The following is a 22631-nucleotide window of genomic DNA, read 5'->3' as shown; positions in this document are numbered from 1 at the left end:
AAAGAGAAAAAAAAGTAACCAAGGAGCCTATAATTGTTGACTACTCAAGGTCTCAGAGTGCAATTTACAAGGTGTTTCTTATTTCTTTAAGTTTTTCTCCAAGTGACTTCCCATTACAAAGAGAAACCCAGAATAAACTGTGATGAAAGTGAAGGCATACAAACTTTTGACCGATGGTGAATAAAAGTAATGAATTACTCTTCAGACTGAAGACCGAGCCAGGGAGAAAGCTAGTGTGCCTGGCCACATGGTTATAGGACGGAGGCAGACACGGAGCGTATTGAAAGATGAGATATATCATAACATGCAAACACTTAACTGGAGCAAAATGGGCATACACAGGTCATTAAAAAAAATGGGGGGGGGCATTTGAGTACTCAGTAAAATATCAACGTATTTAAGGTAAGCATTTATCTTTCCTGGTTAATTCCCACTTCCTGCATGGCAGAAAGTAGAAATATCTTCTTCATATGCGAAGACAAAATAAATTCTTCATCTCTCAACATTTAAAATTCTTAGAAGTCATTCTGCAGAGATTAAGATGTTAACATTCCAGAAAACCAAAATAACTCACTCATCTCACCTTCCACCCTGAGGTCCCCATCCTACCCCACACAAATCCCAGATGAAAGAGCTGTGACAAGCTCAACAACTCAGGTGGCGTATTCCTCTACCCAGGAGTCCACTTGGCTTCCAAAGTAATAAATGCTTCTGAGGCCGTGTCTTGCGTTACAGAACATGGTGAGATGGATGAGACAAGTTCCCGCTCTTATTATAACTCTGGTGTCCAAGGACTCAAGGAACCGCTTTCTGAAGAAAGTACTACTCTCCCTATGACTGCAGGGAACAACACGAACCTTCAAGATCAACGTGGACCCCAGGTTTGGTTGAAGGTCTGGGCTTGCCATAAATGCAGATTATTGGTTTTCTATTAGTCAGTGGAAGACACTAGATTTCAGTGAGATTAGTTATACATCAAAGCAATGTTCTCAAATGACAACAATAGACTTAAAGGTAAAACTACTAGAACAGAATCGTGCTTTTTCCCTTTGTCTCACAGGCAACTATTTCATAGCTGGGGCATCGTCACGCTGCAGTGATTCACAGAAGAATGTAATGTTTAATGAGCCAAATACGGAGATAATTATGCCACTTATATTTGGGACACACACAAAGTAAGACCATATTTGTAGAGACTATGAACATTCTAGGGCAGGAGAGAAAAGATTTTCTTTTTTAATAGCTGAACTGGATTTTACTATGACTAAAAACTTTGGAAGTAACACATTGCCTCTCTGCCCAATTAAAACAAGTTAAAGAGCTGAAAGAGTACATTTTTAATTTTAGAAGTTCTTTGAAGTTGCTCTGAAACTCCAACTTGATTTTATCCATGGGACCCTCCAATAATCAGATCTGTCAGTTCTTAAAAATCATCTATTGATACATAATTATCTATTGACACAGACGTGATACATTTCTTCACGGCTGCTTTTCTTGATTGTGAATTAATGTTCTAGATAAGCCAAAACAACGATGCCATTATAATTATGAGTAAAAATAGGTCTTAAATCACAAAAGTAAATAAAGAAGGAACTCTTTCTAGATCTGTTTAATATACTTTACTATCATAAGCTGGTAGACAGCAAAGAATCATTACTTGGTAAATGCTCTTAACCAGGTTTCTGTAAGTATTTAGAGCAAAGGTCAAAGTCAACATCGTGCGGTGTTTTTGAAAACACATGTCCTTAAGAGAAAAACTTTAGATGGATAGTTGGGGTGTCTTTGTTATAGAAAAAGCAGAAAGGGGCAGAGTGGTCTAAATCTATCTTTGTGAACACTGCGTGTTAATGCTAGCAGGCATTCTAGAAATCATCCATTTTAACTCATACTTTACAGACGAGAAAAGTGCCAATCGTGGAATCTAAGTAACTTGTCCAAGTTGACAAATCTGGTTAATGGCAGAGTCAAGATTAGGGGACTGGAAACACCTCTCTTAAGAAACAGAGCTCTTTCTACCATGGAATACTGAGATTCAAGTGAAAAAATGTGACATTTAAACCCAAAGATGCCTTAAACTATTTCATTCCTTCTAGTTGAAACTTCCTCTCTTTGCATAAACAGCTTGCAGGGTAAAAATATCCCAAGGCATGTTAGGAATTGGTTGCAATCGCGGTGCTCATTGTAATCATCTTCGAAAACTCTTGGAGTTCTGTGAGGGCTCCACTGATCAGAAAAAGGGCAAGTGAAACGTCTCTCTTTGAGGGAATTGAGAGTTGGCTCCACATGAGAGCTCATCAAAGACTAGGAGAGCTGAGTTTGGATCAGATTATTGCCAAGTGGGTGCAAAACTGATTAGAGAAGTGATTCCTTGAATCTGATTTTAGGCATCCAAGTACCATGCCAGTTAGCTAGAGCATTATCACGGCATTTATTCCAAAAATAGCCACAGAACAAAATAAACATTTTAAAATGTTAATTATCAGGATTAGCAGATATTATATGAGGATATTAGGGTTAGTGGGGGTGTTGGGTACAGTGTCTTGGGGGATGGGGAACATGGAGAATGGATTTAAGACTTTGGATACTCCAACAATCATGCGAATTGTTCCTCAGGGGACCTGAAGTTTTAACATCTGGGCTAAGCACACAGAGCCTGATGGTTGATCACTGCTCTAATTTTTAAAAACATTTCGATTAAGGCTGGGTTAATAAAGAGTTTGTTCATTAAACTGCTGATGAGATGCAATTTAGATAAGTGTGTCACAACCTTAGAGCAGCCTCTAAAAATGTCACGTAACTTTTACAATTTTGAAAAGGGGGCATATAAAAACAGAAAGACGTATAAAAGAGGTCAATAGGGATGTTTCAGATGGAAGGGTAGTCATGTAACCCAGAGATACACTACTATATTTTAAGATTCAAAAGGGATTTCAAACGAGGTTCTCACCTACCAAACTGAGTGCATTCGTGGGGTTGGAAATCACAAATTAAGATCAACTACTGCTAATATCTGTAAGGGACCTATGGGAGAAGTCGGGGAGATTGAGCATTTTCTTAGCTCTTTTTCCCCCCTCCCTAAATTAGTTTATCAGCTAAATCTCTATGTCATTGATGCCATTCCTCTTGACATAATCAGTCCTAAAACATAGCTCTTTTCCATGATTTCTTAAAAAAGAAAAAAAAAATCTGCACAGCAAAAGATACCATCAACAAAATGAAAAAGCAACCTACCAAATAAAAAAAATACTTGCAAATCATATATCTGATAAACGGCTAACATTCAAGATATACAAAGAACTCATACAACTCAATAGCAAAAAAAAAAAAAAAAAAAAAAAATTCCTATTTATAATGGGCAGAGGACCTGAATAGACATTTTTACAAAGAAGACATAGAGATGATCAACAGGTACATGACAAGGTGCTCAACATCACTAATCATCAGGGAAATGCAAATCAAAGCCACAACGAGACATCACCTCATGCCTGTTAGAATGGCTATCATCAAAAAGAGAGCAAATAACAAGTGTTGAGGGTGTGGAGAAAAGGCAACTCTTGTGCACTGTTGCTGGGAATGTAAATTGGTGCAGCCACTATGGAAAACAGTATGGAGTTTTCTCAAAACTTTAAAATAGATCCAGCAATATCTGGGTATTTATCAGAAGAGAACAAAAACACTAACTCAAAAAAATATGTTTTTCATTAAAGCATTATTTAAAATAGCCAATATATGAAAACAACCTAAGTGTCCCTTGATAGCCAGATAGACAAAGAAAATGTGGCATATACATATACAATGGAATATTATTGAGCCAAAACGGAGAAGAATATCTTGCCATTTATGACAACATGGATGAAATTTAAGTAAAAATAAGTAAATTTAAGTAAAAATAAGTCAGACAGAGAAAGAAATACTCTAGGATCTCCCTTGTATGCTGAATGTAAAAACCAAAGCAAACAAACAAAAAACTGAGCTCACAGATACAGAGAACAGATTGGGGTTTGCCAGAGGCAGGAGGTAGAAGATGGGTGAAATGGATGAAGGGGGTCAAAAGGTACAAACTTCTACTTATAAAATGAACAATGGGGATGTAACGTAGCACATGGTGACTACAGTTAATGACACTGCATTGCACATTTCCAGGTTGCTAAGACAGCAAACCTTAAAAGTTCTCATCACAAGAAAAAATATTTGTAACTATGATGGTGATGGATGTTAACTAGACTTATGGTGATCATCTTGCAATAGATACAAATATAAAGTTATTAAGTTGTACAACTGAAATATAATGTTATATGTAAACTATATCAATAAAAAACCATCAAAACATTAAAAATAAATGCTCAATCAAGTTTACTTACACAAAGTCTTTGTTAGACAGCAGGATTATATTAATGTCCCCAGAGCTGGATGGCATTTAAATTTCAGGAAAACATAATATAAATTGGGTATCAGATTTCCGTTTTCATGAAAATAACTTGTCTACTCCCCCACGTAATTTTGTCATTTTTCTCTCATTTCTTACCGTCACCTATTCCTCCCCTGCCTATTCCTTCTTAAAGGGCAAAACAACAACAAAACTGACTTTTAGGAAAAACAACTTGCATTCCCTCCGTTTTCTAATACGTAACAATTCAGATTTGTACAACCAAAAGCTCATTAATGTACCAGCTAAGCAATGGGCCACGTCTACTGGACGCCCACCCACGGGCCCTCCCTACTAGTCTCTCTGAGGGAATGGAAACAGTATAAACAGAGCACACGGTACATTAGTGGAACAATATAGGTTCTTCATAAGGCAGAGAAGGAGGCATTCAGAATTTTACTATAAAGTACTTGATGCAGATAAAATTTTTAGTAATACACACTGATTAAAATATATGTAAACATCAAAAATGAAGCATGACAGTAAAAGGAACACACGATCCAACATAAGAAAACAGAATATTCCCAACACCATGGCTCTGTAATTTTCTGCTGTGATACCATCTGAAGCTCAGTGCTAACAACCACCGTTCTGTGCTGTTGGGTTTTTTCCTTTCTTTTTTCAGATAATTTCCCCCTTTCTGTTTATGTTTTTACCATATGGGTATACAACCCTAGACAACGTATTGTTTAGTTGACTGGTTCCGAACTTTATAAAATTGCAAGAGTATACTCATTCTTCTGATTAAAAAAAAATCTTTGAGATAGAATTCCCCTTCCATAAAATCCACCACTTGAAGTATACAATTCAGTGGTCTCAGTAAAATCACAGATTTGTGTAACTATCACTACAATCTAAGCTTGGACTATTTTTATCACCCCCCACAAAGAAATCTTGTACCCATTAACAGCTACTCCTCCTCTTCCCCTGACCCCAGCTCCTGGCAATCATTAATCCAATTTTTCTCTAAGTTTGCCTATTCTGGACATTTTACATAAATTGAATTATACAGTATGTGATCGTTTGTGTTGCGTGGAAGGTTCATCCATGTAGCGTATCTCTAGACTTCCTTCCTTATTATCAAGGAATATTCCATTGCATGGATAAACCATAGTTTATCCATTCATCAGCTGATGGATATCTGGGACATTTTCATACTGTAAATAATGTTTCTACGGACATTTATAAACAAGATTTTGCACGGACATATGTTCTCATTTCTTTCGGGTATATCTAGGAGTAAAACTGGTGAGTTGTATGGTTACCCTACGCTTAACTCTGAACAACCAACTCTTTTCCACAATGGCTGTATAATTTTACGTTTCTGCCAACAATGTATAAAGATTCAAATTTCTCCATATCCTCTTATTCTTATTATCTTTGTTATTGAATACAGCTTTGTTATTATCTTTCTTTTTGAATACAGGCATCCTAGTGTTAACATGAAGTAGTTTCTCATGGTTGTGATGTGTAGTTCCCTAAGGGCTAATGCTTCTGGCCACTTTTCATACGTTTATTGGCCATTCTTATTCTTCTGATTGTTTTTTGCCCTCAACATTGTTTTTAAAATTCATCATTGCCAGCGAGGTTCGTACATTTCATGGAAGTATTCCATTGTGTGGCTACATCATGATTTCCTTATCCATTCTCCTGTTAATGGCCATTTTACTTTGTTTTGTTTTGCTATTGAAAACAATCCTGCTATGAATTTTCTTTATACATTTTCTGGCATGCTCTAGTCACCCCCCCTTTCTTTTTTTAATCAACTAAAATGCCTAAATAGTAAAAACTGTAACAACTGTCTTTGTGCAACATATCAAAAGGCATAACTGGCCAACCTAATAGGCCACATGCTAAGTATAATCTAGCCATGCAGTACTATGAAAGAGTGTGTGTGTGTGTGTGTGTGTGTGTGTGTGTGTGTGTGTGTGAGAGTATATGTGTGTTGTAAATGTGTAAGGCTTGCTAAGCAGAAGGAACACAATATATCATTTCCTGAATAAGGAGACAAATACATATATACGTAAGTATAAACACAGAAGTCACATATAAAAGCTATGAGGTGATCCCATCAGTCCTGTTCAAGGCCATCATAAGATTTTTTTTTTTTTTTTAGCTTTAAGCACTATAAAACTAAAGATATAAATAAATCTAAAAAAGGCCTGCATTAGAACTACCCAAATGATCTAGGGGAAGAAATCCTAGGAGAAGGATTTAAAGAGACCACATTCCTGCAGGCTAAGGGAAAAAAGAACTTCAAATCAGCATATTGGGATAGAAAGGGTTATTTTAAGACTGGAGTTAAGTACCTGGTCTTCAGTACTTCTGGAGAAAGCAAGAGGAAATGAGGGCTTCAATGACAGAAGTAGGAATGTAGGTCAAATGCTACGAAAAACTTCTGAACTCTAGCGTTTGGAGAAACTAAAATATGTAACCAAAGGGATTTGTGGACCCATACTCTGGTATTTTTTCAAAGGGTAGAGTAGAGAGAAAATCTGTAAGAGGACTTAAATTGAGCCCTGTTCATAGGCAGAGAGGTGAATTACATCAATGGCATCCAAATCCTTTGACTAGTTCTTCCTTTGGAGTCCACGATTTAAAGGATTCTGCCTAGCAAACGACATTTGTTAAATAATTTCCCCCACTGCTTTTTAGTAATTAAAGAAATATAGAAACTTCCATCAGGGCATGAGCTCAGATAAGCACACATTAAGTATGCTCTAGATGCTTTCTAGAAAAAAAATAAAATATATCTAATGAGAGTAGAACAAACCAAACAAGGCGTATTCATGGAATAAACTACTATACTGTAGTCAGCAGGGACCATCAATCGATCTACCAGCATGGATGCATCTCAATTTATGTTACATGAGAGGAGAAAAGAATGAAACATGTTACAGAAGGATATATTCTGTAGGATTCCATTTCTGTAAATTTTTATAAATTATAGTCATAAAGCAATGCAATGAAAATTATGTACTCACAAGTACATAAATGTATGCTAAAATATGAAAATAAAATAGAAGGCTATTAAATTATTGAGAGAAGCTGCTCTTGGAAAGACGGTGAAGGGAAAGAAGATGGAAGGGGGTTTGGAAGAAAAAGCACTTTAATTTTATCCGTACTACTTATTTCTCTTGTTAAAAAAAACCTATCAAGCAGATATGGAAAATACTACTTATGATTAATAATTAAGAAACAGCAGGGTGAAAGATGGGTATACAAGTGTTTGCTTTTTCTGTATTTTTAAAAATTCTCAGAGACAACAACAGTCAGAATCTCTGATTAACCCATCATTACCAATATAATTCTACCAAATTTCAAAAATTCCAGCCGAAAGCAGAAAAATGCATTGTGAGTAAAGGCACACTTTGCATCATGCTTTGTGACCTGTTGAAAGTAGTGCACACCCCCAACTGCTCTACAGATCTACAGCATCTAGGACCCTAGGTTAAAACTCAGCGGATGGTAGCCCGTCTCTTAATCTCTCCCAGCTGTAGAGAAGCACAGATCCACACACAAGTAAGTGTACCTTCCCGATCTTACTTCCCTCTCTTTAAAAGAGAATGGAAACAAAAAAAATCCCTGTTGTCCCCCATGTTAAGATCTGCTTTATTACAGAACTGCCATGACACCAGCAAGAACCAGGTCCTACCCTTTCCACTATTTTCCATCCATAAATCTGGGTCCCAAATTCTTTGATCCAAACTGCATGACAATCTAGACGCTCTATTAGCCTTCTGCTGCCTCAAACAGAGAAGTTAAAGGTAGGCACATTTATGAAGCTGGGGCAGAACCGTTGGTTTGGGGGAGAAGTAAAGAAAAAATCTTAGAAAATAAGGCAAAGGGACTTCCCTGGTGGCACAGTGGTTAAGAATCCACCTGCCAATGCGGTTCGATCCCTGGTCCGGGAAGATCCCACGTGCCGTGGAGCAGCTAAGCCCATGAGCCACAACTACTGAAGCCCGTACACACACCTAGAGCCCGTGCTCCGCAACAAGAGAAGCCTGCGCACCGCAACAAAGAGAATTCCAGCTCACCCGCCGCAACTAGAGAAAGCCTGCACTCAGCAACGAAGACCCAACACAGCCAAAAAGAAATAAATTTTTTTAAAAAAGAAAATAAGGCAAAGAGAGGGGACAAAAATCAATCAACTGTGATGCTAGATGACATCACAGTCTTCAATTATTGTACTGAAATCATCCTGCTGGCAGAGAAGACTGAATGTAGATCTCTAAAGAGTGTCGGCGAAAATAATAGCAGGACCGTGAACAAGACATCTCTCCGGTATCTACTGCATCGTAAAATTCAGCCAAATTTTGAGTTTTGCTTTATAATACATCTCGTGAATAAAACCAAAGCAAAAAAATAATGACCTCATATCTTCAAGTAAAATTAACACTCGAAAAAGACGTGGCATGTCCAACCTGGGACTCTCTATACACTTACATGCCGCCGCTTACACAGGATAGCACAGCTCTTCTTGGGATGCACAAAGTAAAGGTATCCCCAAGGATTTGTGCCCAGATAGAGGGAGGAGGAAGCAGCCCCTGCAGGGGCTGAGCCTGAAGGAAAAGGTCTGGGTAGGTGCATCTGGGGGTTGGGGGAGCAGCAGAGACAGAGCGAGGAAGAGAGCTGACGGGTTGATTTACGATCAGCTTTTCGGTTCTGTCTCGGGTGTTCCTGGTGTGAACGCTGTTGTTCCCATCAGTTGAAAATATCATATGGGAAAGATTACGATCAACACAGTGGCTTTCTGCAGATTGGTGAAGCTCTGTTGGGGTGGCAAAACGCCAAACGACCAGTCAGCTGACATTAATGAGCTGTGAGAGGTACAGCTGAACCCTGAACAACATGGGGGCTAGGGGCGCCCACTCTCTGTGAAATTGAAAATCCAGGTATAATTTGCGTCCGCCTCCCACTGAAGCACTGCCTCTGTATCTGCAGTTTCTGCACCTGCCAACTCAGACAACCACAGATCATGTGGCACTGCAGCATTTAATATCGAAAAAAACTTTGTGTATAAGTGGACACACGCAGTTCAAACCTGTGTGATTCAAGTGTCAACTGTACCAACATCCAGTACAAACCCGAGCAGACTTTAAGAGAAACACGCAATTCCGTTTGGAGCAAGGCTATCATGTTCACGTTAACAACACAACAAAATGCTTTTAACGATGGAATCTATCTTATTCGAGATTTGTATGCAACTGATAGGAATAAAAAACAAATGGGAAGATTTCATAAACCATGTCTATGAAGTGGTCTGAGTTCAGAAAGTAATATATTATCTGCAGCTGCATAGTTTTTGGAAGGCTTTTTGGGGAGAGTAGAATTTGAGTTAGGTAATGAGGGGTAGGTAAAGTTTGAATTTGATAAAGATGAGAAACAGCACAGACAAAAGTATGGGGATTAGGAAATCTACAAAGAATGCATAGGAAATAATAGTTCAGTTTCACTCACTTGTAAGGTACATGGGAGCATAAAAAATAAGTGAAAACAGCTAAGTCAGAGCCTCATTAAACAGGGACAGGAATGCCAGCCCAAGAATTTTAGCCTTCCCTCTGTGGCAACTGTGGAGTCCTGACATGGCACAGTAAAATCCATGCTCCAGAAAAGTTCTTCTGACAGCCGCAATATTATTACTTATGAAGTCCATAAAGTGTTGGAAGAAACAAGGGAAAAACAGTTTTATATTTATTCTGACAGCTTAAAAGGTTGCTGCCATTACGCATGGAATTTTGAAATCTGTTTCTGCTGATTGTACTGACTATGCTGAATATACCTATCCAACAACAGAGGAGTGTAAAACTCAACGGAGACAATACATTACTCGAACCTGAAATCAAATGACAATTTCATCTATAGCCATGGACCGGTGCTCCTTCTTGGTTCCATTTACCAGGAAAATGAACAACAATAATTTCAGGCAATTAATGCAGATCTTTGGCGAGGCCACACAAGAGTTCTGCTGAATACAAGAATATTGTTACAGCAAAAAAAAAAAAATGAAATACATCATTTGCCACGCAGCCAGTTGAGAGTGTGTGTGTGTGCACATCATTGAAGCTAGTCTTTCAGAAATTGCCCTAACCATCAGAAATCCATCCACAACTTCACAGACGCTTTAGCAAGCTGGACTCTGATATCAGGGTAGTAGTTTCATTAGACCTTCTCACTTCCGAAGGGTCCACAGTATAAACTTTCAGAGGCGGCAACATAATCCTTCTCATCAAATATTTGGGCGACAGGTGGAAAATTGTTCTGCCAGCTGAAGAAGACAAAATCCATTCCTTCTGGCAATTTTCTGCAATGAAAACTCCAGGAATGAATGTGCAATAACTTGTGGAGATTTCAAATATTCTCACACAAAAGCAGCGTCCTCCAAATCTCGAACTGTAAACGAACTCCTTGCTTATCTGAATGTTAAAATGTTGATTTCGTTTTGTGTTTGAATGGCCACTAAAGAAGAAGAAAATACTTTCAGACTTTTAAAGCCAAAGAAATGTTACATTCAAAGTAAAGGCACGTTAAAAGCTGTACTTGGTTAGTAGCATCTCCCAGGTCGGGATGCAAGAACCAAAAGACCATTTTCTACCACTACCTTGTTCCCGGCGACAGGAGCTTATCTGCTCAGATTAGGATACTGTGCACACGCCAGCCCGGAAATGGATGTCCGGTTTGACTCTTCTTGGTTGGTTGCAACAAGTTCCATCCGCTCTGTGATGCACAGCTGGATCACTCTGGTGTTCTGATAATGTCTCTTCAAGGTTTCTCTCGAAAGCCCTCGTTTGCTCACTCCCTAAGAGCTTGGCAGGTGGGTAGGTGATGGCAGGGGAAGCTAAAAGGGTCTGCAGCATGTTAATGATGGAGAGAGGATTGCACACCAGCACTCCAGGTCCTCAGTTTTGCACATGAATTGTTCAACCATTCTTTCCTGTGTGGGGTTTACACTTAGTAGGTCACCTGGCTGCTGAGATGCGTGACGGATCCAGTTGAAGGACAGGTGGGGAATGAGGGTTCTATTAACACCATACTGAACAAATTAATACTGAACAAATTAATTCAATCTACTTTAATTTGGAGGCTCTTCCTACCCCCTCACCCTTTTCACCAATAGATTTCTTATTTATGTGGCTTGTGTTTGTAATGTAAGCAATTGATTCCAATTTCCTCAAGTGGAATTTTACGCAATCCGTCGGTGAAGTGTATTTTTGCAATGCTTAAAAATTTAAGTGAATGATGGAAACAAAATGACCAGTTGCATGCATTATCTAGTTTTAAAAAGCAAACTCTTTTCAGAGGTTTTAAAAGAACCTATTTAACAGGTAAGTAACCATTATACGCAACACCATTCAGTGGCTCAAGGACAATTTCTCTGATGCCTTCTCTGCTTCATGCACCATGCTAGGAGTGAAATACTGAGTATCAGGAGACAAAATCCCTCCCCTTCAAGTAGTTGACGTTTTTAGGGCAGGGAGAGACAGACAATATACACATTTTCAACATCTTTAAAAATATATAGCATGTTAGATGATGACAAAGTTCTGTAGAAAAAATAGAGCAGGGAAGAGATTGTTGGGTAAAGAGGGAATTACAATTGATGACAGTGTGGCTAGAAGGGCTTAGGATGGCAAAGGAGGTAAGAAGGCAATGCATATCTAGGAAAGAACATTTCAAGCACAGGGAATAGTACATGCAAAGGTCCTGAGGTGAGAGTGTGCCTTTAATACTAGACAAACCATAGGAAGCAAATGTGGAGAGAGGTATGTATGGGGGAGGGTGGGCAGGTGGCAAAGGGAAGAGAGAAGGAGATGAGAATAAGGAAGGGATGGGGACAGCACACATGCAGTCCCTTTTAGGTCCCTGGACTTTTGAGTTTGAGTCTGAGCGAGATTACGAACCTTTGACATTTCCAGACAGAGGAGTCATCATCATGATCTCACTTTCCCTTTCTTTTTTTTAAAAAAAAAACAAAACTAGGCAAAGAACTTCATTAACCTTTGTTTCAAACTTTATTCCCAGGCTTCTTCACCTTAATTAATTAGTGGCGAAGAATGAATTGTATATAAGCAAAAACTGAAAAGAACTGCAGTGTCCGGGGGCTTGGGCTTAAAAATATTAGAGATCTAGATTTTATCAGATCCGTAAACAAAATTTTAAAAAGCAGTCACAATATAAACTAGCAGGTCCCAGTAACTTCAAGATTTATCCCCTTCAGAAGCTGACTCAGTTGTCTGCTTCGTCCTTGGAAGCCGCATCAATATTCTCCACAAGATCTGGAACTTCATCAACCTCCTCCTCTCCAGTAGCAAGCGGTGCCTTTCCATCCAGAGACTGTTTGGGCAGAGCTCCAGCCAGTCTCCTTAAACTGGTCAGACTGTCTGCGCCAAGCTGGTTTAAGATGCTGGGTAGCACTTCTGTCAGCTGCTTTGTCTCAGCATGGCCTGTGCAGGGTGAAAGTGTCTGCTGCCAGAGATGCCTGAACTTCAGGGTTGTTAAAGTGCATCACTGTTCCTTGGTTTGTGAACATATGCAACCCCTTCAATACCAGCGATATCGTTTACCCCTAACTTCTTTAAAGAGGACCGAAGTTTTCCGTCCTCTGCTGTGGCTGTTCTATGAACCACCTTCTTTCTGCGAGCTGTTCCTTTCCCACCCACGCGCACTTGTGCCTGCAGTTTGGCGAGTCTCTCCTGGCGCATGATCGTTTCTTTCCTCTGAGGCTCCTGTCCTCGGGTTCCGCCGCGAGGTGGAAGAAGAGACAAGAGACGGCATCGCCTGGCCCCCAGGGCGGCCACCCCTGGCCCGACCTCGACCCCGAGAGTCAGCCTGAGTGGGTGCGCCTGTCCGTAGCATCGCCTTCCTCTCCTGCCCTGTCCCTCCCTGTCTCGCTCCTTCCGGGCACTTCCCGCCCCCGTTCCCATCCTCCTCCCATGCCGGTGTCCAGAGCCTTTTTGTACCTTGTTGGAGTGGAAATGGGGCCACGCGGGGGACTAGGGTTGGCGCTCAGGGGGTCTCGGGCAGACCAGCTGAGATAAGGCGCACACACGCGGGGACGCAAGATGGCGGCTAGTCACTTTCTCTGCATCGGCTCAGATGTTACCTTTTCTCTGAGGCCAACCCTGATGACCCTGTTTAACCCTGAAACCCATGTCCCTCTTCACTCCCTCATGGCCTGACTTTTTCTTTTTCCATAGCATTTTCACCTTCTAAGTTTCTAGATCACTTTTCTTATTTATAAAGCATACTCTATTCCTGCTTCTCTACTAGGATGTCAGGTACGCAAAGGCAGGGACCTGTCTCTAGGTCACTGGCAAATCCCAAGTACCTGGACGAGACTCTGGCTCAGTAAGGCTGCAAACCTTATACGTTCTTCTTATTGAGTCATGAAAGCTGATATAAAAGGATCTGCTAAGGATGATTTCCAAACAGCTCTAGAAAGCTATTCTATCCTGAATGATAAAGGGAAATATAGGGAAAAGCAGGTACTAAGAAAAAAACAGTAGTTCTTAATCATCCAAGTCTGTGAAGTGGAAGACAACAAAGGGTAGAGAAAGGTTGACAGTCCTCACCTTAAATGAGTCACTATAAGAAAGAAACTAAAATAATTTGCCACTGTTTCTCCTCAAGATCGTAATACCTAAATGCCCATCAACAGACAAATGGATAAAGAAGATGTGGTACATATATACAATGGAATATTACTCAGCCATAAAAAAGGAACAAAATTGGGTCATTTGTAGAGACATGGATGCACCTAGAGACTGTCATACAGAGTGAAGCAAGTCAGAAAAACAAATATCGTATATTAATGTATATATGTGGAATCTAGGAAAATGGTACAGATGTACCAGTTTGCAAGGCAGAAATAGAGACACAGATGTAGAGAACAAACGTATGGACACCAAGGGGGGAAAGTGGCGGGGGGGCGTTGGTGGTGGGAGATTGGGGTTGACATGTATACACTGATATGTATAAAATGGATAACTAATAAGAACCTGCTTACATGGGAGTGAGTGAACTGATGAGGATGATTATAATTTTTGTGACTTTCTGTCGGAATAAAAAATCCCCCCCCAAAAAAAGAACCTGCTGTATAAAAAATTAAATTAAATTTTAAAAAAAGATTGTAATATCCTCCAAAGTTCAAGAAATTGCTCTTGGTCAGATTATAAGAATCCTACCGCATAAACTGCAAGGGAAGAAATGTAATTTAAGTTCTTAGTAAATTCAATTAGTTTTTTAAAATAGATAATGGTAAAACTTTCTAAGAACCAAGGTTAATGCAGCCAGGTAACGAAGTGACCTCAGGCCCAATTACTCTTTTAATATTTTAATATGTGGAGAGACAGACTTCCTTCCCTTATTCATTTTTTCTGTGTGTCTGAGTAACGAGTCCTCAGAATACATGGTGAATTGAGATACAGTGCAAACACATCTGCAATCTGCTCTCACATTCAATAACTTAGTAGACATACACATTCTGCAGTAGAGTATCCCTAATTTATACCCTAATTAGAAATGATGATACTTTATACAGATACACCTCTAAATTTTCTATAACAGGAGAGTTTGCCAAGTAAATTTTAAAAATGTAAATAAGACTGGAGGAAGAAACTGTTGAAACTAGTTTAAAAACTATCTTTCAAGGACTTCAGAAGCCTCCATTCTACATGAGGGCTAAGTAAATCCACTTAGTAATCTATTCAGAGAATTCAACTCTATTTGCATGGCTATGAATTGAGGAAGTTATCAAATGTCTTTTTAATTTATGCTATATGTTTGTAACTTGCCTTACCATAGTACATAGATAATAGTTGAGATTGTATGGGGGTGAGGTGTTCTGGTCAGGTGTGATTTCCGGTTAGAATTATAGCATCTCAGAGTTGGAATGAAATTTAAATATAACCTTATCTCAACATCCTTCAGATGCTTGAACTTCTATCAACATATTGTCCATCTTCTGCCAAAGCACATCAGATGAGGAGGCAATCATTGCCTCTCAGTCTCCTTTTCCTTCTAAGAGTCAGAGGCCCAGAAGATTCTGGCAGTGGTTAATCAGCTCTGGAGTCAGACAGCCTGGATTCAGATAACCCCATATCACTGTGAGACCTTCAGTAATTTATTTAACAACTAAACCTCCATTTTCTTATATGCAAAATAGGGGTAAACCTAGAACTTCCTCCCTACGGTGGTTGTGAAAACTAGAATTTAAACCATATAAAATGCTTATTATTGTATTCAGGGTATTGAAATCAGTGTTTCTGCTCTTGTTATGATCATCATTCTGCACACTGCGACAATGAGAATTAGCCAGAAATCATGTCAATTAGAATTACACAAGACTCATCTATTTTCTTGGCATCTCAGGGTTTTACAGCACCTCATGAAGCCTGGTTACCGAGAAAGATCAGAGTTCCGTGAAAGAGGCGCTGCTCATATATTGACCCTAAGGAATAATCTAGAAATCACTTCTGAGAGGAAAAGTCCCTGAAAGCTTGATTTTCCTAAGAGCTGTGAATTCTCTTACACATGAAGACTAAACAATTGATGAATTGAGGTCTTGCTAGTCGGATTCCAGTGAATAGAGACTTCACTATATAATTGGCCTTCCTATCAATTAGTCCCAATTGGTAAATTTTACTGTACATTTGTCCCTGTCAAGAATGAATTAATAATTTAAGTGTGACATTACATAAATACCAGACATTGATGTATGTGTATCATCTTCGGTATACATCAATATTCCCGTTAAGTCCTTGAGAGTGGCAAGAGCAGGCCAGGTGATCAGGAGGAGGTTTTGCAGGACCTCTGTGAACCACACAGACCCAAAAACAGTGCAAAAATCACCTCCTGAAAAAAACAAGGAACTGGGTTCCAATTAGTAGACTGCAAACCTGACTTGTCTTGCCAAGCCAAGATGCTGGGCAAACTGTCTGTGTTTGAGTTCACTGGTGAAGCTATTGGGCTCCGGGCAACCACACGGGGCAGAGGTTGTAAGAGGCTATTTGTCACAGCCTCAACAATGAGGCTTTATTTTCCCTAAAGGAGTCAGAGCCAGGAGCTGCTAACTGGTCACAGGTGTGCACACATGCAAGCAGGCAACCAATGATGCCTATTTCAACTTAGGAGCTGATGAGAAAGGCTAGGGAAAGTAACCAGCATGGGGAAGAATACAATGGAAGAAATTTTGCATGTGCTATGTCCCAGGGTCTCCAAGAGCCACACTTGCCTCAATTATATACAATGGAATATTACTCAGCCATAAAAAAGAACTAAATAATGCCGTTTGCAGCAACATGGATGGACCTAGAGATTTTCATACTAAGTGAAGTAAGTCAGATAAAGACAAATATCATATGATATCACTCATACGTGGAATCTAAGTTCTTAAAATGACACAAATGAACTTATTTGCAATGCAGAAAACAGACTTACAGATATTAAAAACAAACTTGTGGTTGCCAAAGGGGAAACACGGGGCGGGGAATACATCAGGAGCTTGGGATTAACTTACACACACTACTACATATAAGATAGATAACCAACATGGACCTGCTGTATAGCACAGGGAACTGTACTGACTGAATACTCTGTTGTGATAACCTATATGAGAAAAGAATCTCAAAAAGAATGAATATATGTATAACTGAATCACTTTGCTGTACACCTGAAACTAACACAACATTGTAAACCAACCAACCGTACTCTTATAAAAAAATAAAGTTAAATTAAAAATTCTTAATTCCCCTAGCAAGCTAGCCAAGCTACAGATCTTTACACAGGCTCTATATTTGGCACTGTGTTCCCTTTCTAACAGCAGGGCCCTACTCATCTGCACCCTTTCCTGGACCTCCCTTCCCACTTCCTGGCCCTGGTGCATCACCCTGTTTCCCATGAAAGCCACTTGCCCTTGTTCCTACTACTTTGACGCAATAAGGAATATATTTTCCTTGATCAATCCACAAGAAATGAAGCCGTGCTCCTCCTGGGATATTGATTACTCCCTCCTGCCCCCACACTCCACCCTACACTACTTCCCCGTGTCTACGTAATTTCCGCGTATAGACCTTTATCCTACGACACAGTATTAAATAGGAGGAAAGAGCACATGTCATCAACCAGACACCACCTGAACTTGCACAATTTTAGTCCCTTAGCCTCCCTGAGGCATCATATCCTCCTCCTATTAAGATGGAGTTGATGATATCTACCTTAAGGAACGGTGGCAAGAACCTAAGTAACTAATCCTGTATTTCAGACATTAGCTATTATTAATTCAAACTATTTAAGAGTTAAAAATATGCTTACAAAAATCAAATCTGAGGCATGCGTACTGCTCTATTTCATTTTCTGAAGGTGGCAGAATTCTGCCATATACCTCCGATTCATTTCTAGACTACAGACAAAGCCCCACATCTTGCTTTTCCAACGCTCTCCCTCTCTGCTCAGCCTAAGCTTATCATCAGTGTGTGTAATTAAGGGGCTTAGTGCTTGGCTGCCATTCTGAGAGGCAGAGCCCCTGCCATGGTGCCACCTGGCAGTCTCTCAGAACTTGTTTTATGCCATTTCCTGCTCTGAAATCCTCTTTTTGAGAGGAAGTTGGAAAAGACATAGAACCATTTTCTACTTCCCAGCGGGACTTCAAAAAAAAATGTGCAATTTGTCTTTCTGGAGGGCTCACTCTCGACTTGCCTGTTTAGTAATTACAAGAGAAGACTCAAAGGCAGTGGTTCGGTAGAAACTCCCCCTGTGTTTGTATTTCTTTCCCGCGTCCAGTGAGTGACAATCTTTCTCATTAGAAAACTCCTGACGCTCCCTGGTCAAGTCAGAATGTCAGGCCCTAAGCAGATGAAGATAATTTTAAAAACTGAAATGATCTAGACCTCGGTCAGAGTTTCAACTTCTCTTCCCAGCTGCATCTGAAAATAACCATTAACTTTAAACAGAACAAACTCAAGACCCTCCAAGGTCACTGCATTACAAATGCACTGCAGTCCACACAGTGAGGAAACAGAGTATCAGGGTGTCAAGAAGTTTCCAGATCGGAGTTTCAAGTTTTTAAAGCATTCCCCATTCCCACCTGTGTTAACCCACTGGTTTCTTATAACAGCCCCGGGAGATGTCATTATCAAGTTCATTTCACTAAGAAAATTTTAGTGCCCAATTTGCCATCTCAGGACCAGTGAGTGACAAGAACAAGGGCTTCTGGCTTCAACTTCAGCATTTTTCCATCAAACCAGAGCCCTTGCAACCTACTCAGTTCCAAAAGAAAGGTTCCTCTGTATTTTTCTTCTCGATTTGTGTTTTATCAATAACTGAGACCCATGACAATTTCTCCATCCGCCAGACTGTGCTGTCACCGTCCTCCAGAACCTTGTTCACAAAGCCATTCTTACACAGACAAGGACAGACTGCATCTAACGGCACCAATAAAGGTGGCATTTCACCCACACTGCAGGTCTGTCAACAGGGGCTGATGGGAAGGGAGGTCCTGATGGAGAGGTGCCCAAAAGGCTCAGCCCTACAAAAACACCTTCAAAAGGGATGGGTTAACCTGAAAAACATGATTCTGAAAACTCGGGACAATATTAAATCAATCAGTTAAAGCCATGCAGCCCCTCACCTACTCCTGGAGCTTGACAGTCCTCTTCCAACAATGCTGATTCACAAAAGCATGCCTGTCCCACTCGGGATCCGCAGGTCCCTTCCATCTCACAGTCCTTGAATGCCTACAGAGTCATTAGCCTGGGCTGGACCACGGCTGCCCTGTTCCGAATCCCCCTCTGATAATATCCCCTGCAATGACTTCACTGGCACTCTCAGACTCAACAGATGGGAGTCCTACCCACATCAAACAGGTCTCTGAATTAGGTTGTAAGTTATAATCTGTACTTTGTGAGCTCTAGAATCAACAACTGGCCCATCATTTCCTAACCGTGTGGCCTTAGGCAAGCTTTTTTTTTTTTTTTTTTAAGCTGCGAGGCATGCAGGATCTTAGTTCCTCGACCAGGATCGAACCCGTGCCCCCTGAAGTGGAAGCTCTGAGTCTTCACCACTGGACTGCCAAGGAAGTCCCTTAGGCAAACTATTTACATCTTCAAACTTCAGACTCTTTGTCTCCAATGCTGAATAGTTCTACCTACATCTCTAGTGGATACCACTGCTTACGAGCTCCTTCCTCTTTTTGAGGAGGAACGCCATCTACCACTCTCCTTTGCAAGGCTCTGCAATGTTTTATGCCAATCAGGATAATTCCAATTCCATTTGCCTTACCAGTAATAGGCATGGGAAACAATTTCGACCATTAAGATGTGAATGACAGTATGCTAGGGGACTTTGAGACTTAAAATGATACACTCACACAGAAAGGACCTTTCTTCTACTAGACGATGTTGTGTCTGGATGCGATGGCTGGAACGGCTACCGTTATCTTGTTACCATGAGTGGAGTCAGCCTGAGTATACATTCAGCTAACTCACTGAGGATTATAATGTTCCAGAGTACCTGGTTTTCTGACATCCTCAATGAATGGCTGAATCAATCACTTCTGTTGCATCGAATAATAAATATTCTTATAATTTAGATCATCTGAGTCAGGGCTTTTTCCTACCACTTGAAGTTGGCAGAAACCATATTAGCTGACAATATCTAACAACAAATGTCTCAATGTCAAGTATTATTTGAAACATGTCAGTACATTAGCTTATTTGATGATCACAACAGTCCTTTCAGGCTGCTAGGAAATAGCACAGAGAGGTTAAGTTACCTGCTCAATTCACCTAGTAGGGAGCAGAAAAGGAGGCATTTGAGCCCAGGCGATCTGGGTCAGAGCCAACCACTGTGCAAAATCTCCTTCCTTACTTACATGCATTATCTCATAGGGGGATAATAGGCTTAGCTTTAAAATAAAGTCATCTAGACAACCTCTAATGCAAAGTTGGAGGAACTTAAATATGCTGGTAATTTTGTACTAATGATGATGTGTTTCATATGCTTCCGACAGTATCAGCAATCTCCTCACCCACTGTAATTTGCTTCATCTCATCCTCCAGTATCTGAGTTTATTTTTTGCACTGACCCTCACCACAAACCTCCCAGTGGTTTCTTGATGGTCTACACCCCCATCATCAAACTGGTCACAAATGAGCCCCGACTTACACCTGATTCTCCATGCTGGTTTTTCTTCTCTCTGGAGCTTCCAATGTTACATGCCACTCGGACTCTCAATTTTTTCATTGATTTTTTAAAATTATTTTTTGAACAACTGATTTAGTCTCTTCAAGCCAGCTTAGCAGAGTAGCTTCTGGCCATTCAATGGCACTAGGACCCATTTTCCTTTTTGTCTTCTAAATATTCCCCTAATTTTCTGACATCCTTAGATCCAATCATTCCCAAGTAATTGAATCCTGAATACGTTCATATAATCCCATCCCTACCCAGTCTAGAACAATGACTCTTTTATCTCTTAGTGGCCTCTGTGAGTCTGGCTTAGTTGTTCCTCTATCTGCAGAGGGCACTTGAGGAGGGAAACAGGTTGCTGAATGGTGGGGGGAAGGTGGATTCCGCTTTCCTGTCAGGGAGGAAGAGCCATAACAAAACCACCATGACCAGAGTCCTTAGCTATATAGTTTTACAGCAACTATATGTAATACTGCTTGGTATTCCCAAGGTGGCCTGAAAACTAACAGCTAGCATTGATAGATCATCTATGATAGGCAATGCCCAAGCAAGGATGTATATCAGCTCTTTTAATCACCCTTACAGTGCTACCTTCCTGTTAGCTCTCCATAAGACAAAGGTCGAAACAGAAAGGTTATGTAAGTTGCCCAAGGCTGCACAGCTGGTCATGGCTAACCCAGGCTTTGACTCAGGTGTCTGGGTCCACAGCCAATGCCCTTTAACAACAGTGTCGTAACACCAGAACTAAGTGAGAATGTATCAATAACCATTGCTTCCTTCCAGCCAGAAACTCCTGTCAATGTGTGACCCAACGTCCCTCTAAACTTGACCTCATACCCTCCCCAGCCTAGGAGACCCTCATATCTTTGTTATCCTTCTGCCTCTTATCCATCTTTCGAGAACTAAAGCTAATTAAGATCAGCCGAACATGGCAACGGTTCCATGTGTTAAAAATCACAAGAGATAAAACTGTAAAGTAGGAAATACTGTTTCTTGAATTTAAGTCATATGTGTTCAATATTAATGAACACTCTGCCGGGCATACAGCTAGCATGCATGTGACAGGTAGCTATATTTAATGTTCTTTTCACTGTCCCACTCTCTTTCTTTAGATCTTAAGATAGCGCCAAACAAGGAGGCATTTTTAATATACACTCTTCTGTAATGATGATTCAGAGGGAGGGACACTAGGGGTGGGAGTGGGAATTAAAATTCTAACTCCCTTTCTATTAAGAAAACTTCCAGCACAGCCTTTAAGCATTCTAATTAAGAAAAACTTATGGAGAAACTTATTAAGAATAATGAGTAGCATAAGAGAATACAACTCTAACAGAGAGAGTGAATTACACAAATTCTTGAGCTGAGGTCAAATTCTATCTCTGACATTTGCCAACTCTGATCTTGGGCAAGTCATTTCACCCAAGGGCAGATTCTGATGCCAGCTATACTTCTGTTTGAGTCCTGGCTTTGCCATGTTATTAAGCTGTGTGAATTTGGGCACTGCTGCAAATCACCTGGGGATGCTGTTAAAATGCAGGTTCTGATGAAACCATTCTGGGGAAAGGCATGACATTTTGTCTATCTACCAAACTCCGAAGTAATATGCGAACGGCCTACAGATCCACTTTGAGAAATTTAAGCAGTTTCCTCATCTGTCAAAAAAAAAAGAAAAAGAAAAAGAAAAAGAGAGGTATCTACCTCATAGAGTTCTTGATACTACAGCTGACCCTTGAACAACACGGGTATGAACTGCGAGGGTCCACTTACAGGCAGATTTTTTTCAATTGTAAATACTACAAATCTACACAAGTTGCGGTCGGTTGAATCCACAGATGCCCAGGGCTGACTATATGTTATGTGGAGATTTTTGACTGTGTGGAGGGGGGACACCCCTAACCCTCACATTGTTCAAGGGTCAACCGTATATGTGAAAGTAGGCTTGTTACTAAATATTATGAGCACTGAAGCTCAGGGAGCTTTCACTTTGATCCAGGCTGGTAAGGGCAGTCCTGAAATTTGT

At 40.3% G+C, this 22631-nt stretch overlaps 1 protein-coding gene and 1 pseudogene across 1 annotated transcript in view; both read right to left on the bottom strand.

The window, feature by feature from the left end:
* Nucleotides 1-22631, bottom strand: part of UNC5D (unc-5 netrin receptor D) — a 601039-nt gene that overhangs the window by 290711 nt on the left and 287697 nt on the right. The window lies entirely within an intron of this gene.
* On the bottom strand, nt 12656-13285 carry LOC113628936 (transcription factor BTF3 pseudogene; annotated as a pseudogene).

The sequence above is a fragment of the Aethalodelphis obliquidens genome, unplaced genomic scaffold (genome assembly GCF_003676395.1).
Source record: "Aethalodelphis obliquidens isolate GAN/ISIS:26980383/991018 unplaced genomic scaffold, ASM367639v1 scaffold25, whole genome shotgun sequence".
Lineage (NCBI taxonomy): Eukaryota > Metazoa > Chordata > Mammalia > Artiodactyla > Delphinidae > Aethalodelphis > Aethalodelphis obliquidens.
Note: the sequence above shows the minus strand (reverse complement) of the source record. Positions and strands in the feature narration are given on the sequence as shown.